We start from the raw sequence: 15,667 nt of genomic DNA on the forward strand, positions 1-15,667 counted from the left end.
AGTCTCCCATAAAGAGCTTTTCTTCTAAGTTCTACTCAATAACTTTTGCTTACATCTTGTCTCCAATCCTATTACGAGGGGGCTAAAAATAGTTTTCTAGCCGAGGGTTCTTTCAGTAAAGAGGGAGAAGATAATAGATATTGGGTTGGCACTAGCCATCTCTGTGGTGGTCTGATGAAAGAAAATGGCTTGTTCAGGTCCTCTTCTTCATCACCGTGTCCTTCTTCTTTACTATGCCATATGTGTTGGCAGTGCCCCTTTATTGTATGAGAGTATTTAATACCAATTTCAGAAATTTTTCAGTCTTTCCATCTGCAATTGCACAAACTTTAACTAACTCCTTAAGGACATGCTCTTTAACATCTGTATTTTTAAGTTCCAATAATTGCAGGAATCTGCTTAGGGAGGGGATTTAACAGAGTTTGCTCTTCCTCTAGGATGCAAATTACAACTGCATGTTTTCTGGGAAATGATTGTCTTCCTTTTTATGTAGCGGCATCTGTCCTCTGGTAGTTCTGTGTCTGTAGCTATGCCTTCTGCCCATGGCATTTGGGTTGTAGAGAGCAACTTCCAGCAAAAATGCACTCTGATTGTTCCCACCTGAATGTAGCTACTATTTTGTTCTACTTGGAGCCACATTGATGTAGGATCCAATGGCATTAGGGTCAGAAGATTAGGACAAGAGCTTTGTTATTGAGTTGGGTTCTGTACTAAATGAGGAAGGCGAGAAGAGGTAGGTGAGTGCAGTTGCATGGAAGCAGAGGGGCCGATCCCTAAGGTTGGCGTCGGGAGGTGAACTCTGGAAGAGAGTGAGGTGTGTTGCTGGGTGTTGTCACCTGCAGAGTCTAGGGTTCCAACAACCTCCTTCTCCTCTCAGCTCCGGAGGGGATCCCCCATCCAAGCCTTTCATCTCCCTTGGAAGAGTCCTTCCAGGATATGGAAGCCATCATCAGGGGCTGTTTAGAGGAATTGTTCCAAGATGAGGAAGATGGTGGGAGGGGGCATTTTTGATCCCATTCTAGTTTTGGAATTGTGTTCCTGACATTTGAGTTGGAATTCTGGGTGCATTTTCTCACAGCTGGACACATGGATAAAGGTTGCAGTTAGACCACTGCATAACGCTGCCCAATGTCTTGGCATCTGCTATCCAGTCCTCATCTATTAAATGGGTATTTATTGTGCTTATAGATGCTGTGCAGTTTTGAAGCTTGCCTTCAATGACCTTACAATGTAATGGATCATAATTTCTCAAAGAGGAGAGGTCATTAAGAAAGCTGAACAGTTATTCTAAAGCCATTCCATATTCCAAAGGCAGTACTCAGATGCCTCCTCTTTGGTGCATTTGAGATACGCTTACAGCTTTGCTTCTGAAGTAATGCACTTTAGAAATTATTCCAGAAAGTACAGTCAGTGACCTCAGTCTGTGGGTAAGCCTTGTCCTGCTGTAATCAAAACATCCCTGGATGGAAAGGTGGGCCAAGAAACTGCTGTGTGCCCTGCTCCCATAGGCTGTCTACCCTCCCCCAATTTGCCCTAATTCCCTGATGTTTGTGGGAATGCCCCTTCAACACCCATCCCCTCCAAATATATACAACTTCATTTTATATGCTCTTCATCTGCTCTGACTCTGATTCTGCCATCTCCCGTGACACACATTGCTATCTTCTCTCCTTGTGGCTTAGTGTTTGAACTTTCTCTCTTCAGTGTTTGAATCTATACTCTGCCCTGTGGATTATAAATTGGTTTACCTCCTTTTAGCAATATGTCCTCTGTAGTCTCTAGTAAGAAGCTCCTGATCCATCCCAGCCCTCAGCCCTCACCCTCACCCCAGCTGCTAGGTTATTGCCCTACCAAGTTTCTCTTAGATTTGGACAGAAGTTGGCTTAACTAATTTTCTCTGCTCCAGAGCAGGCTGGCATAGTTTTGAAAAAGATAATAACTCATTAAAACGGCGCATAAGCTGTAGGGTACAGAATTTCACATTCTGTAAAAGGACACGTCTGTATCAACACTGACTTCCTTAGTTCTTCTTTGGTTTCAGTTCTTCGTCTGGAAAGGGGCTGGCAGACCTGGCAGCGTGGAGCAGCCTGATGGTCACATCCCCTCCAGCTACATGGACTGATGGCAAATTTATCAAGATTGGCTGTCCTTAAAATAAAACACGTGAAGGGTAAGAGGGGAAGGGAGTGGGAGATGAGGGTAAGGGGGATCAAAGATATGGTGATGGAAGGAGAACTGACTCTGGGTGGTGAACACACAATGGGATTTATAGATGATGTAATACAGAATTGTATACCTGAAATCGATGTAATTTTATTAACAATTGTCACCCTAATAAATTTAAAAAAAAGTAATTCAACTTACAGATGCCTTAAATGCAAAAAAAAACACACAAAAAACGTGGATGTCATTCTTGACCCCTTCATGTCCCTCATTCCCCTCCTCCAATGAATAACAATGTCCTGTAGATTCCACTTCTTAAATATACATCACATCCATTCTCTCTTTTTCCCCATCCTCATTGCCTACACTCTAGACCAAGCCCCCATCACTTCTCACCAAACTACTGTAAGAACTTCTTAACTGCTTTTAGCAGTTGGGGTTCAGTAAGGAAAACAGAAACCACTGTAGATATTTCAGTAACAGGGATTTAACAAAGGGAATTAAAAGCATGCATAACCTCTGGATACATAAACTGGCATAAGCAAGGTTGGGAAGAACTGCTGCTGCTTTTCAGGATATTTTGATGAGTTGCAGGGAAGCCTGAAGGCCAGTGAGCTCAACTGCCTGCCTTGCTGAAAAGGCTGACTTGCCTGGAAGCCACTGTAAACCTCACATCGGCACACAGCTACTGCTGCCACTGGAGAGATTTGGGGTGTCTCTTCCACTTCCCACATCTTGCACCAGGGCTTCTTATTGGCACAATCTGAGCCGGAACCCTGTGGGCAAGGGAGAATAGAAAATGTCACTCCCTAGCTTCTCTCCTGCAATGAGAGTGGAGTGTAGAAGGCAGTGGAGCTGGGGCTGAGTTGACAACAGACATCTCACACCCCACCCACATCTACTGTGTACGCCTACCCTCACCCTGCACCACACCTAATTCAGTCCTATATTATGACCAGAGAAATCTTTCTGCCCATGCAATCCCTTGATCAAAATCATTTGTTTCCCATTTCCATTAGGTTAAAATAAAAACTCTTCAGTGGCCTGAAAGACACTGTATGTGATTTGGCCCTTGCCCACATCATTCATCTCACCTCTCATTTCTCTTCCTGTTTCTACACTCTAACATACTAGCTTTCTTTCAGATTTTCTTTTTAAAATGTAGTCTGTTCTTTTAGGGACTTCACAAACGCTGTCCCAACTGATCGGAATACTTTCCTCCCATGTCCCCCACACACACACACACTTTCCCAACTCCCATCAATTCTCTTCCTCCTACGCTTCCTTCAGGTGTCCTCTGTAGTATCTTTCTCCTGAAACTTTTCAGGAGAGTTCCTAGACCAGGTTTGTCTCCTTCTACAAGCTCCTTTGTTCCTTGTCATTCTTTCATAACATCTATACTGTTTGAAAGATTCATTAGACTTTTCAGTGTCTGTATTCACGCTAGTTTGTAAGCCCCATGAGGACAGATGCCTGAATTATTTACTGCTGTATCCCAGTGCCCAGGAGTGCTGAGCACAGAACAGACACCTAGATATGTTTTGCTGAATGCCTCCTGGAGGTGCTCCACCAAGTCCTCTATGAACTGATGCCTTGTTTCAGGAAAAGGCTTGAATGACAAGTCCTAACCCTGCCACACAGTGTTTGAAGGCCTTCATACGTGCCTGAGGTGCGGAATGTGATGTTGGCTGATACCCTCCCACCCTGCTGCTATGTCTTTCTTATACTCGTGTGCCTCTTCCAGGCAGGAGTATCCTCACTGCTCTTAGGGTACTGCGTACTTCTCCCCTGGCCTCACCTGGCATGGGACAATCAGGCAGCAGATAGCATGAGGGATTGTTAAGTGCTCCTGATATAGTAGGAAACCTAGGAGGCTGACAGGGTCTTTGTGAAGTGGTGGGCAGTTCTGTTGGGGTGTGGGGGTAGGGCCTGTGCCTCTGGAATTGCTGTGGGTCACTGCGCTAGGATGGACATGTTCTGTGCCCAGAAGGCAGTGAAATCCACCCGTGTGCTCCCTAACAGTCTTGGTAAGTTGGCATTTCTCACTCACAGAATTTTACTGTCTTTCACAGTGTGCATGAGCAAGGCAAAGGGAATTTAGGGGCTGGAGGTAGTCCAGCTGAATTCCACAGGTGCTCTAGAGACCGTGGGTTGGTGAGGTGACACCCAGGGCACGTCTCTCAGAGGCCAGACGTGGGGAGGGATGCAGAGTTCGTCATGGCAAGCTGTGTTTACACGTCTGCTAGGCTCAGTGCATCACAAGAGGGGGTCCTGGGGCAGTGCCAAAGAGCGTGGTTACCAAGAGTGCAGAAAGAAATGAACACTGTGCCAGGGTGTACGAGTCAAGCCTCAGACTTTTCAGACTGTGGCACAAACGAGGATGGTTGAGAGCCAATGAAGCCAATCCATCAGAATGCCAAACTGATAGGCACGGAGGAAACAAATGAATGGTCAGTGCAGACAAGAGAGAGCTGGAGCAAGACGTGGTCTGGATGAGACGCTGCTGCTGTGCAGGAATTCTGCTTGGGGTCGTCAGTCAGTCATGTTCCTGATAGGCTGAAAACAGGGTCAGGACCACTTCAGCTCTCATCCCCAAACCAGCTTTACATTTGCTCCTGGCACTTATACTTGCAAAAACAGAGTTCCTATTTCCCTAATTATGTATTGAGACAGACTGTTGATTTTCCTGATAATGAGGTTCCAAAATAAGACTGCGCTTACCAAACGCAGTCCTGGCGATGGCAAGCCTTCTTCAGCAGACCTGGGTCTGAGTTTGTATCTGTTCAACGGTCCTGCATTGTCTGTGGTGATCAAGCAGAAAGCATTGTGAACCTATTGTGATTTAGGATAGTGATACTAACGATTTTTCTGTAACCTCTGTTTTTTATTATGTTTTAGAAATTCTGCTTCAGATGTACTGAACGTAATGAAATAGACACATTACCTATTTCTGTCCTGTTTCATAGCATTTCATGTTCCTGTATATGGTAGCAGAATGATGTGGGCTCTGGCTTTAAGGTCAAGAAGACCTGGGTTCAAATGCTGTTTCCCCCTGACTAGCTGTGTGGCCTTGGCCAAGTTATTAATGTGTTGATTTTTTCTCAATTGCAACCCAGAGGTAGCAGTGCCTACCTCTGACTGGTTGTTGTGTGGCTTGGTGACAGTCGTAGAGAAAACTTGCAATATAGCAGGTGAACGAGCAGTAAATGGTAACTATTGTTTTCCTCATTTGAGCTGCCTGATCAAAATTATGAGTGTCACAGAATACCGTTTGAAAATAATTGACAGATTAAGTAACATATTTTAAACTCAAGAGGTAAACCCATTGCTTTCAATTATCTTTTCTTTTACTAATAGGAGAATAATAATAAAACAGAGGGCCAGACCTGTCAGTGTGATTTTCCACTAATGAGATATAATTTTATTTCATGTGCTGGTTGGAAATGGGCAATACTGGCCACAACCTTATTCTTTTAAATCATACTCTTCAGACAGCTCTTCTGAGAGGTCACACAGTTCCATAATTGTGCACGAATGCAGGGACATGCTCTCAGGCCATGCTTTGTCACAAGTTCAAGCCTTGTTCGGGTGAAAGGCATGTGTGAATTAAGTTTCACACTTTTTTAGCTGGTGATGGGAGATATACTGACTTGTTGCTTCTTTATGCCAGTTATTCTAATAATAATTGCAAGCACTTTTATAGCAGTTTTAGTGTTTTCACTCATTTAATTGCTTAACAACCCTTTGAGATGTGTACTGGGATAATGTCATTTATAAAGGGAGGAAACTGAGGCACACGATGAAGTAATTTGTCCATGTCACACAGCTAGTAAATGGCAGAGCCAGGTTTCCAAGCCAAGCACTGTGACTGCAGAGCCAGGGCCCACGGCTCTCACTTTACTGCCTCTCTACAGTAACGACATCCCCAATATCCAGACAAAAATGGACCATTTCTATTCACCATCTGTGATTATGCTTAGAGAAGTGAGGGTCCATGGTGCCAGAGGGAACATCTGAAACTCTGAGCACAAAGCTAAGCTCCGCCACTGCCTGCTTGCCTGACCATGAGAGACAAGTATTGCATTTCTGCAGATCTCAGCATCCTCACTTAGAAAGTGTTGTGAGGGAAACTAATACACCCGTTGTGAGGGGGACTAGTGTTATGTTTGATGCACAGGAGATGCCCAAGTAATATTAGTCCCTACCCTGAATACTAGATATCTAAAAATATCCAAATATGCAATTATTGGTGGTTTAATTTCTCCTGAAAAATAACACTTTTGATTTCTTTTCACTTTTCAGCTTTAAAAAAAAAATAGGGTGAAATTTCATCACTAAGTTAATAATTGTAGAACATCTTCTATGTGGAAGGCATTTTCTAGGTGGGTGCTGTCCAACAGAACTTTTTTTGGTGATGCAAAAGTTTTATTATCCGTACTGTCTAACATAGTAGCTACTAGCTGCATGTAGTTATTGAGCACTTGGAATGTGGTTAGTTTAACTAAAGCATGGAATTTTTAATTGTATTTAATTTTTTAAAGATTTTTATTAAAAATATAGTTAGCATATAATATTATATTAGTTTTAGATGTACACAATAGTTATTCAACATTTATATACCTAAAGAAGCGTTCACCATGATAATCCCATCTGACACTGTACCACTCTGTCACAATATTGTTGACTATATTCCCTATACTGTACATTACATCCCCATGACTTATTTGTTTTATATGTGGAAATTTGGACCTTTCACTCCCCTTTACCTTTCCCCCCCTTTTAATTTTTCAGTTATAGTTGACATTAAATATTATTTTAATATCAGGTATACCTCATATGGTTAGACATTCATATAATTGAAGAAGTGATTCCCCAACTAGTCTAGTCCCCACCTGGCACTATACACAGTTATTACCATGCTATATTACTGACTATATTCCCTATGCCTTACTTTACATCCCCATGACTATTTTGTAATTATCAATTTTTACTTCCTAATCTCTTTACCTTTTCACCCTGCCCCCAGTCCTCCTCCCATCTATCACTCCAATAAATCTAGTACCCACCTGACACCGTATGTAGTTATTACAATATTATTGACTATAATCATTATGCTATACCCTACATTTCCATGACTACTTTGTAACAACCAATTCATACTTCTTAATCCCTTCACCCTTTTCACCCACCACTCCAACTCCCCTTCCTGGCAACCATCAAAATATTCTCTGTATCTATGAGTCTGTTTTTGTTTTGTTTGTTTATTTTGTTCTTTAGATTCCACATATAAGCAAAATCACATTGCATCTGTCTTTCACTGTCTGACATACTCCAATCAGCACAATATCCTCCAGGTCCATCCATGCCAGTGCAGATGGAAAGAACCCATTCCCTTTCCTGGCTGAGTAATATTCCACTTCCTCTTTATCCATTCTTGTATCGACAGACACCACAGCTGTCTCCACATCTTGGCCATTGTAAACAGTGCTGCAACGAATATATGGCTGCACATGTCCCCTCGAAGTAGCATTTTGGGTTTCTTTGGATAAATACTAGGAAGTGCGATTACTGGGTTCATCCATGTCTCTTGTCATAGCCTTTGTTTTAAAGTCTATTTTGTCTGGTGTAAGTATTGCTCGTCCAGTTTTTGTGTTTGTTTGTTTCTATTTTCATGAAATAACTTTTTCCATTCCTTTACTTTCATTCTCTGTGTGTCTTTCAATCTTCCAGGCAGCATATGTCAGGGTTTTGTTTTCTTATCTATTCAGCCACCCCTATGTTTTTGATTGGGACATTTAATCCACTTACACTGAAAGGAATTGTCAATAGGTATGCAGTTATTGCCATTTTACTATTCATATTTTTTATCTTTTTTTTCTTTTTCCATCTTAAAGAAGTCCCTCTAACATTCCTTGTAATACTGGTTTGATGATGAGAAACTCCTTTTGCTTTTTCTTGTCTGGGAAGCTCTTAATCTGTCCTTTGATTTTTTAAAATGATAGCTTTGCTGAGCAGAGTACCCTTGGTTGTAGGTCCTTGTTTTTCATCACTTGGAATATTTCATGCCAATCCCTTCTGGCCTGCAAAGTTCTGTGGAGAAATCAGCAGACAGTCTCATGGTACCTCCCTTGTCGGTAACCAACTGCTTGTCTCTTGCTGCTTTTAGGATTCTCTCTTTGTCTTTAATTATAAAGTGTCTTGGTGTGGACCTGTTTGGGTTCATCTTGTTTGGAACACTCTGTGCTTCCTAGATTTGTGTGTTTATTTCCTTTGTCAGGTTAAGCAAGTTTTCAGTCATTGTTTCTTCAAATAGATTCTAAATCCCTGGCTTTCTCTCTTCTCCTTCTGGTACCCCTGTGGTGCAAATGTTGTTATACTTGATGTTGTCCCAGAGGTCTCTTAAACTATCCTCATTTTTTTTGGATTCCTTTTGCTGTTGTGATTAGGTGTTTTCTGCTACCCTGTCTTCCAAATCTAGTCTGCTGGTGATTCTGTCTAGTGCAGTCTTCATTTCAGTTATTATATTCTTCACTTCTGACTGGTTCTTTTGCATGGTTTTGTGTCTTTTTTATGCTTTATATCTCTTTGTTGAAGTTCTCACTAAGTTCCTTGAGCATCCTTATAACCATTGTTTTGAACTCTATATCTGGTAGATTGCTTGCCTCCATTTTGCTTAGTTCTTTTTCTGGAGTTTTCTCCTGTTCTTTCATTTGGGATGTACTTCTTTGTGTCCTCATTTTGGCTGCCTCTCTGTGTTTGTTTCTATGTGTTAGGTAGGCCTGTTATGTCTCCTAGTCTTGCCAGTGACCTTATGTAGTAGGTGCCCTGTGGGGCCCAGTGGCGCACTCTCCCTGAGCCGGGTGCTCCAGGAGTGTCTCTTGTGTAGGATGTGTGTGCCCCCTGGTCATAGTTGAGCCTTGATTGCTGTTGGCATGTCAGTGGGTGGTATTGGCCCTCAGGCTGACTGGCTGTGGGGTTTGGCCACATCCACAGCTTATAGGCTGCTCTGTGGGGGGCTTACCCCACTGAGTGGGATTTGCCCTAGTGGACTCCAGTGCCTGTTGAGATTTTCCTTTGGATATACTGATTGTAGGCCTAATTGGGCAGTGGTCTGCTGTGGTCTGAGCCAACCTCCAAGTATGTTGGTTCTGAGGCCTCTTGAGAAAGTTTCAGGTGCAGGCCCAGGTCAGCCACTGCCTGCAACTGACCAGGGAGTACCTGGCAGGAGCTACAAATGACACACGGTTGGTCACTGCCTGTGTTGTACCTGGAGGTATTTGGGAGAGGGATAGCTCCACAAAAGGCCAGGACACTCTGAGGCCTGCTGCAGCCTCCCAGCTCCCATAAGGGTCAGTCACTGATAAAGGCTCATGCAGTATATAAGTTGGGTGGAGGAGGGTCTCAGTGAGTCAGCAAGGTAGAGCAGCAGAGCTCACCAAGGCCAATCAGATTCAGATTTGGCCTGTGGGGGTGGGCTCAACACAGGAAAGATGGTGCCTGCCTGCTGGCTGCACAGGAGAAGGGCCCCACACAGGAAAAATGGGGATTGTCCCTCCAGTTCTCGCCCTGAAGTTACACAACTCAGTTTTGGATGCCCCCAGAGTCATCATCCCTTTGCTGGAGCCCAAGGTGAGAGCCTGCGCGCGCTCTTTAAGAGGATGTCTGGTTTTCTCGCAGCCTTCCACCCCACCCAGATGGTTGGAATCCCCACTGTTTTCCACAGTCAGAAGTTGTGGGGGCTCCTCTTCCTGGCAATAGTACTCCAGGCTGGGAAGCCTGTTGTGGGGGGCTGGGGTCTCTCACTCCTTCATGGGGAGCCTCTGTGTCCGGGATATCTCTCCTGATTTTCAATCACCATATGTGGGTTTGGGACCAGCCCGTTTCACTTCTCCGCTCCTCCTACCAATCATTACGTGGCTTCTTCTTTATATCCTTAGTTATAAAGCTTCCGTGCAGCTAGACTTCAGATGGTTATCCAGGCTGATTGTTCTGTAATTTAGTTGTAATTTTGATGTGTTCACAGGCTGAGGCAAGAACAGCGTTTATCTATTCCACCATCTTGGATCTTTAATTTTATTTAATTTTAACTAATTTAAATTTACCTTTAAATAGCCACATGAAGTTAGTGACTATCCTGTTACACAGATAAAGTCTAGATGTTTTAATCAAATCCGAATACTTGCTGATCAGCAGATAATTCTTTTAAGAAAACCAAGAAAGTTTCTTAGCCTATTCTTTTTCTAAGATGTCTATGATGCTGAGTATCTGTGTAGGAAGCAATTATCAAGCATAAATTCAGGCAAATAAAGAGAAACTATAGCCATCAACCTCTCTAAGTTTTATGACATTTGACAGATCCATTTAAATTTTACTGGAACCCAAATGACATAAGTTATCAGCATTCTAAAATACTGATCATGAATTTTCTATGAATATTTTAGTCACTTCCCATAAATAGATAGTAATATAATAATTTTAATACTGTATATGAAATACCATATGTCTATTAGGTTTGGATGTAGGCAGTGGTATGCTGGTAAATGTTTAACTTGTCCCCTGAGAAAAATATATGTGAGTGTGTGTGTGTGTGTGTGTTGGTGTGTATTTATATTTTCCTATTATGAAGTATGTGTAGCACAGCACACATAATAATAAAATACACATTACTCCTGTAAATTCCATATACCCAATTGATTCTCAATTAATGCTTTTATTGATTTTTATCAAACTCTTATTTCTTGCCAACCTGTGGTTGCAATTAATTCACTAGTGTAATTCTGACGTGAGTGTTGAGTAATATCTTTGTTTATATTAACAAATAAGGTGGAAGTGAAGCAAAGAAGTCTTTTGTTAGATCCTATACTTATGCATCAATGATATGAGCAACTTCTTTACTAAATCAGATAACAGTTTTCACACAACTGGAAAAAAACATTCCTCAATTTTTGTGCTATTAACAGTATAATGACTATAGACATGATACTTTTAAGTCTAATTCACATGATTAACACTATCACTTTCTTGAGTCTAACACATGACAAAATAACAAATCAAGTCCTAATACATAACATTTGCCCATTTCCACAGTGTAAATATTCCCACCATGACCAATTTCAAGCTGCCAATGCAACATAAATGGAGTTGAGAAGCTAAAAGAGACATAACTAACCTCAACAGCATAGGTAATAGTAAAATGTAGTAAAATAATTCAGAAGCAATGAGTTGTGATTATTTATAATTTTTGTTCTTAATATAATTTATTTAGTTACAAGTTGATATAATTTCTAATAATGGGTAGTTCTAGGATTAGTCCTATATTCATCAACAATTTATTGAAGGGCTACTCTTTGCCAGGACTAAGTGGTAAGGCTATACATTTGGATAAGTCTGTCAATATTTGTGCCTTTCAGGATGTGCTCTTCCCCTGTTCTGTACCTGCTTTTCCTCCCTGTATGATGTCATCTAGCCTCATAGCTTTAACATCATCTGTATGCTGATGACTCCCAAATGTGTGTTTCTACCTCTCTTTTTCTACTGCAATCTCTAGACTCATAAATCCAAAAGCCTACTTGAGGAATTCCCTTGGATATCTTACAGTTGTCTTAAACTTGACTTGGCCATTTCAGCCTGATACATCTTAAAGTCCACCTTCTGCGCTAAATCCATCCACTCTTTGTCTATTCTTCACCATTCTCAGTCAGTGATACTACCATACACCAGTTGATTGGGCCTCAAATTTAGGCCTCATCCTTGGTCATTCTTTTCTCAATTACTTTCTACATCCAATCCATCAGCAAATTCTGTTCCTTCTTCTATACCAAAATATTTCCTGAATCTGGCCAGTTTCACCATCTTCACTGCTATCTTCCAACTCAAACCCACTGTCTTTCATTGGGACTATGGAAAGACCCCTACTTGGTTTCCTGTGCCTCTACTTTCCCTTATACACACCTTACATACAATATAAGAATGAACCCTTAAAAATATAACCCAGCTCATGTCATGTTTTTGCTTAATCTCTCTCCAGTGATTATTTACTGCAATTAGAATAAAGTCCAAATTTCTTTCCATATCTGTGGTAGGCAGAATAATTGGCCTCCAAAGACATCCATTTCCTAATCCCTGGAACCTGTGAATAAATATTTCCTTACATGGCAAAAGGAACTTTGCAGATGTGACTAAGTTAAAGACCTTGAGATGAGGAGATTCTCCACGTGGGTAATCACAAGGATCTTTAAACATGGAAGAAGGAGGTTAAAGGAAGTCAGAGGGAGACGTAACATTGCTGGCTTTGAAGATGGAGGAAAGGGGCAGGAACCAAGGAATATGGGCAGCCTCTAGAAGTTGAAAGAATGGTTGTATAGAATGGGGCAATTGTCCAACAGGTGAAATTAATTATTTATTAAGTCTTCCTATTTCTAAGGTCTGTGATTATATTATTAATAGTCTAAATTCTTATTTAAAAGTATGAGCTTTCTTCTCTGCCAATGCAGTACAAACTCTATTCATTTTTAAGTTTGCTTTTCCAGGTTATTCAACACGATAAATTTGCTAATATATAATCACTCCTATAACACTATATAGATATGTTTTCAACTATTATTTCAATGAATTGAATAATAGAAAAAATTTAAATGATTGACTATTTTACTATGTTATTGGAGAAAAAAATGAATTCTAATAATGTGAGGCACCATCAACTCTAATCCATATTCCACGAATTGTATCTTGTTCTATTGTTGTTCTATTGTATATTGTTAATTGTATATCTGTCTATTGTTCAGTTTAAGAAAAACTAGAATTGACACATCTGTCAAACTCTTGTCACATCTACATCTGTGTAATCAGAGTATCTTAGACTTCACCAGCCAGATAGCACTATTGTATTATTCAGTATTCACCCCACAGCACGTGGCAGGAAACACACAGAAATGAACTGAATTAGTGAAGGAGATTACTGGTCTGTAATCTATGAGGGGGAGGGGAAGGTGACAGAACTACAGACGTGAACATGACTACACCTCCTTTTCTGCACCTTTGAGTTCTCTCGGCAAATTAGCTTTAACCTCTCAAGCCAGGTTCTTCCACACGGCTAAAACTGAGGTGGTGGTGGTGGTGGTGAGGGGTGGGAGTGGGGGCTGCAGTTTAAAGGCACATCTTCATGATGTGTAACCAGAGAGAAGAAAGGTTAACCCTTCCAGTTTCAGTTCAGGAAAGGCTGGGAAAGGACTCTGACTGGCTCCTCTTGGGGCACTTGATCAATCTTTGTGTCCTAGAAGGACTGGTGGGAGGCTCTGATCCACTAGCCTCGATAACAGTTCTGCCCTTAGGTTGGTGGTGAGATGGGATCTGTATTAAAGAGTGGGGAGGAGGGCAGGACAGGAGAAAAACAGTGGTGTGCACTAAACTCAGGACATTGGCATTCATACCCGGATGGCTGTGAGCTCCCATAGAGTAGACAGCAGGAAGTTCTGTCTTATACAATTAGTCCTCACTTAATGTCTCCACAGGTTCTCGGAAACTGCAACTTTGAGTGAAATGATGTATAAGGAAACCAGTTTTACCATAGGCTAATTGATATAAACAAGAGTTACAGTTCCTATGGCATATTTCTGGTCACAAAAACCTCACCAAACTTCTAAATAAAGAGCCAAAACACTTCTGAGATTAAATATTTAAGTAAATGTGAGCTATACATACACTTTTTAAAAAGCAATAAAAACAAGTAAGATCATGATTTTCCAGCCCTCCATTCTAGTTCAGGGTTACAAGTGGCTAGAACATATCCTGGCAGCTCAGGGTACAAGGTGAGGCCCCACCCTGGCCAGGACACCCTTCCATTGCAGGCCACTCACACATACCCATACTTAGACTGGGACAATTTAGACAGCCAATTCACCTAATGTGCACATCTTTGGGATGTGGGAGGAAACCGGAGTCCCAGAGCAAATGCAAACTCCACACAGACAGTGGCCTTGGCAGGGAATTGATTTTTTTTCCCTCATCAACGTTATAATGAAATGATGTTGAATGAAACAATGTTATTTGAGGACCTCCTGTACAGAGGCTCTGTCCACTAATACTTCTGGGAATCCTTAGGATGCCCACAAGTATCCAAGACTCAGTCTTGGCTTTCACTCTCTACTGTGGATCCCACACTCCTGGACACAAAACTCCTCATATGAGGCAAGAATGGCACCATTGCCACAGTCTTAGATTGGGCAGTGATGGAGATGAGTTCACACTCCATGAAGACAAAACTGGAATGTTGTCCCCATGTCCCTATGCCAGGAGCCTACAGTTCTCACCGTTGTCATGAATTAGTTCCTTCTAACTAGTGCTTTTTCTAAGAGTGGGGAGAAGGAATGCCCAAGATTCCATGTGCCCACGAACTCATGGGACAGTTCATTGGCTCAATGCTCAGATGGCTGAGCCAGGACTTTGTAGACCCACATGCACCTGGTTCACCCATTTGCCACTCTGAGGCTGGAACTCCGTTCCTGTTACAGTGTCAGCTGCTGCCATGTCATCTTTGGAGACATCGGCATTTTTACTGCTTGTGGAGCTGGAAGTCAGCCTCTCCTGATGTTCGCAAAATTAGAGTGGTGGTTGCCTAAATCCAGAGAGGCACTTGCCACCCCCCAAGTGAGAAATGAGAAGAATGGATGGTACTTTTCCACTTGCATAACAAAATGCAGTAGGTTTTAGGGGTGGTGGATTCCAAACCATATCTATAAACTCCTCCAGAACCTTGGTGGGTGCACTGAGATGGAACGGATTCTGGTATCACTTTCCAAGTGACATGCAAATATAGGATTGTGCTAGTAACCTTCATTCTTAGAATGAATTCTTGGAGCACCTCCATCTTACCCTCATTCCAACCTGTATTGGGGCCATATCAATTAAAGAGGTGCAAGGGACACATGCTGTTAAATTGTACCACCAGGAGTGATTCTTTGGTATCAATTAATTTAGTTACCTGCATGATTCCTGGAAATGCAATTCACCTGTACTAATAAGAACCTCACCCTCTCCATACATACTATTAACATTTAAAACCATGCAGAGAGTGAGTTAAGGCAAACTTACAGTTTGTAAGTTTTTTTTATAATAGTTTTACTGAGATATAACTCACATATTATAAAATCCAACCATTTAAAGTGTACGATTAGTTTTTAGTATATTCACAGAATTGTGCAACCATCACCACAATCAGTTTTAGACCATTTTTATCACCTAAAAAAGAAACCCCTTACACATTATCAGTCACTCCCGATTCCCTCCCACACTTCCCTCTCCCCAGCTTTAGGCAAACACCCATCTACTTTCTGTCTCTATGGATTTGCCTGTTCTGGACATCTCATATAAGTGTGATCGTACAATATGTTGTCTTTTGTGACTGGTTTCTTTCACTTAACATAATGTTTTCAGGACTCATCCATATTGTAAAATGTATTGGCACTTCATTCTTTTTATTGCTGATTTCTATTGTGTGGATATGCCA

This window comes from Rhinolophus sinicus, chromosome 1 (genome assembly GCF_057876585.1).
Source record: "Rhinolophus sinicus isolate RSI-liver-muscle chromosome 1, RSI-T2T, whole genome shotgun sequence".
Lineage (NCBI taxonomy): Eukaryota > Metazoa > Chordata > Mammalia > Chiroptera > Rhinolophidae > Rhinolophus > Rhinolophus sinicus.